We start from the raw sequence: 4,049 nt of genomic DNA, 5'->3' as shown, positions 1-4,049 counted from the left end.
AAAGAAGAGAGAAAGATGGAGGGAGGAATGTGAGGAGGAAGGCGAAGGAAGGAAGGGGAGTGAAAAAGGAGGAAGAGGAAGGAAGGAAGAGGAGGAACAGAAAAAGGGTCAGAAGGAAATTGGGTGAGGAAGGAAGGATGAGGAATGGAAAAGGAGAGCAAGAGAGAATGAAGGAAGACGTGACTGACCAGAGGGGAAGGAAGATAAAAGGTGCATAAGGAAGGAGGGAATGAAAAGGATGCAAATGACAAGAAGGGGACGGCAGTATAGTCAGCAGGTAAGGTAAGAAGGACCACTGAGGAGCATAGAAAAGTTGTCACGCAAATTTTTAAACTTAAGTCCATCCACCACCAAAAAATATTGCAGACACATTAGAGAAGACTTTCAACTGAGGTGGTAAGAAATAAACTCCACTAATTGCTTTTGCTGGAGAAGAAGGGGTGAGAAGAGAGTGGGTGTGCAACAGATGGTACAGATGCAGGTGGTGAAAGTGTGATTTTTTTTTTTTTATTATACCAAGCAGTACAGATCTAGCGTCTATGAAAACTTAACTGTTTCTGTTGTGAGGTAGAGCAAAAAGAAATGTGATGAGTTGAAAAAAGCCTGAGTTAACCACAACAGGCTTCCCGACCGCCATACAGTACATTCCTACACCTTACAACTAGCTATACTGTACAGTAAAGTTTATAGACTACATTTCTCCCGAGGGTTGATAAAATGTCTTCCGTCATGATAGAGAAAGAACTTATTACAATATCAGCAAATTAGGCTGCTATAATCGCGGCGCACGACTCTGAGGTTGTCATGATCGTACCCTGGCAACCTACCATTCAAAAGTGCGTCCGATTTCGTATCATATTATGCATGAATCATATTATTATACACGAATATTATTATACACGAACATACTATACACGAATCACTTGCGTCTCATGTTATACACGAAATGGGAAGCACTTTTAAACGGTAGGTTGCCAGGGTACGATAATGACAACCTCAGAGTCGTGTGCCGCGAGAAAGAACTCTATGGAAAATATAAGTGTCTAATGCACATGTAGACATCCAGCCAGGTTAAGTCTAGATGGAGTTGAGTGATGACAGACACACACAGGAACTTGGCTTGTAAAATTCCTCCAACTCCGTCTTGACAAGCAGTTGATCGCAGGGACAGTGCATCCTACTCCCTTAGTCTCTAGTTTCCTTCTGAGATTTACTAGGTTGCTGGGAGAGAAATAGGAGATGATCAGATGCAGCATGTGACAGGAACGCTATGCTGAGCTTGCAAATACGCTGATCTGTACACAGCAGGAACTCTCTCAGCAACTACACTGCACATTCATAAGGCGCTCTCTTCAGTAACTATATCATATAATAGCTTTACATCTAGGAATATACATCATACATATTAAATTCATACACTTATACACATTACAGACATAACAGAAGTTGGAAAGGGGTGGGGTGTGAAAGGAGTAAAGAGAGAGAGAGAGAGAGAGAGAGAGAGAGAGAGAGAGAGAGAGAGAGAGAGAGAGAGAGAGAGAGAGAGAGAGAGAGAGAGAGAGAGAAGAGGGCATGAAGGAATGAGGAGGGAAGGGTAAGAAGAAAAGGGAGAGGGGTGGAAGAGAGGCAGGAGGAAAGGAGAGAGAAAGCAAGCCACTCAGCTGAATGCTAATACGTGTACTCCCGTCTCGTTGTGAAAGTCTATCTATCTATCTATTTTCAGACGCCTTAATCCCGAAAAAGATGGCCACAAACAAATCGCCTCCATGTCGCCCTGTCCCCCGCCATTTCACAGCAAAGCAGTGAGCGTCGTGAATTGGGGTAGCGTTACAACAGGAACGGATTCGTTGTGGAAATCGGGAGTTGTACATTAATTGGTTTGAGGCGGTTTCGCAATGTGGAGAGGTTGGAGAGTGAGAGACTGACGAGGAGAGTGTATGAGAGTGAGGTGGAGGGGGGAGAGGGAGGGGGAGGCCAAGGATAAGATGGAGGGATGGAGTAGAGAGGTATATGAGAGAGGGGGTGTGTGAGCTGGGAGCATGGCAGTGAAATGGCGAGGGACAGGATGGCATAGAGGCGATTTGTTTGTGGCCGCCCGTTACGGGATTAAGGCGTCTGTAGATAGATAGATAGATAGATAGACAGATAGATAGAATGCGGGGAAGCTAGACCTCAAAGTATGCTGCAAAGAAAGTGTCAGGAGAGGTAAATAAATGGCTTGGGGGGAAAGTTCATTTTTTCCTGGTCCTCCCTCACCTCTCCTCTTTTCTTCTCCAAACCTCTCTCCTTTCCTTTTTTCCCCTATCACCTTTCTCTACCACCATTCGCTCCCATCCCACTCCGCTCTCTCTGTCTCTCTCTCTCTCTCTGCTACCTTCATCACCTCTCCTTGCTCCCCTCGCCACTCCTCCTTCCCCTCCCTGCCTTCATCTCAACTCCTCTCCCCCAATCTTTTTTCCTCACCATCCTCTCCTCCCCTCCGCGTTCTCCCTTCACTATCTTTATCCATTATCGCTTTTTCTATTGCTACGGCTGGGGACAAATACACGGAAGGGGAGTGAGAGGAGTGAAGCATGTGTGGTGAGGAAGGTGGTGGTGATGGGTAGTAGGTAAGGAATTATAAGGGGACACTGGATACAAAGGGGAGATGGGAATTGGGATGGACAGGGGAGGTTGAATTGGGGTGAGAAGTGAAGGGAGAAGGAAGGCGGTGAGCGGAAAGAAGGGAGATTAGTTCAGGGGATGACAGGTGTGGATAGGTGTGGGGAAGACAGGTGTGAAGGGTAGGTTCGGGGAGAAGGGGAGATGTGAAGGGTAGATTTGGGGAGGAAAGGAAGTGTAAAGGGTAGGTTCAGGGAGAAAGGGGGGTGTGAAGGATAGGTTCTGAGAAGACGGGAGGTGTGAGGGGTGAGTGAGGGGAAGTGGGGAGGTGTGAAGTGTAGGTAAGGTGAAAAGGGAATGTGTGAAACAGGAAGTGTTTAGGATAGGAAAAGGGAAGAGAGAAGGTGTGGAGTGTAAATAAGAGGAAGTGCTAAGGATAGGTAAGGGGAAGAGGTGAGGTGCGAGGCGTGGAAGAAGGGGTACGTGGAGGGTATGGCTTAGTATGCATGTGTGGTGTATTCAGTCACAGATCTCCTTGCACAGCTGAACACCAGTATGGAACTCACGGGAATCTGAGAGTTGGACCCTCGCTTTTTGTTCACCTAAATACATTCCACAGTTTGAATCATGTTGCACAGTGTATATGTAGCCAGTGTATGTTGAAATAGTAACTGTCAAACCTGTAGAGACACTTTGCATTGCGTGTAGGAGTAGACGGTCATGTTTTTGTTCACTCAGTCAAGATTTGTCTAGCACCAACGCATTTAAAAAACTTGAGCATATTACACAGGTTACCCATATCTAACAAATGCCTCTGTAATGTCAGTGTATTTGCTTTATTATTGCATCATGATTAAGATTTTTAAATTTGCCCCTGAGATTGAACGGGGATTTTGAAAACTCGAATGATATTTGAACAGCTTTTTGGCCCATTTCACAAGGGAACGTGCTGATAGTTCTCCCAATTTCATGCTTTTCATGGTTTTGGCTCCTACCTTACTCCATGATTAGGTGGGATTTAGTTTTGTGTTGTTATCGCTGTTGCTGCTGCTGCTGCTGATGATGATGATGATGACGATGATGCTGCTGCTGCTGCTGATGATGATGGTGATGGTGTGTGTTTAATTACTTTCTGCATCAGTGGAATACATTACCGAGAGTGATTTTTGTTTCCCAACTTATTTCATAGTTGTTTAGTAACCTTGGTTTGTCTGGCCGATCAGATCTATCAATTGCTGGCAAGCAACCGCAGCTTTTGTAAAACCGGTGTAAAAATACTCAGTCTTTGTATTACGCAACAAGTTATCCCTGTGTACAACTGTAATGGCGCCTCTCACACCACATCATATTACCTCACCTCATTCACTGTACATTCACCGAACAGACTAACCTTTAACATATCCCCAACGTTCCTTATCAGACCACAACATGCTAACTTGAATCATGTT

This window comes from Coenobita brevimanus, chromosome 116 (assembly GCF_032717465.1).
Source record: "Coenobita brevimanus isolate Jiangsu-jjx chromosome 116, ASM3271746v2, whole genome shotgun sequence".
Classification (NCBI taxonomy): Eukaryota; Metazoa; Arthropoda; class Malacostraca; order Decapoda; family Coenobitidae; genus Coenobita; species Coenobita brevimanus.
Note: the sequence above shows the minus strand (reverse complement) of the source record.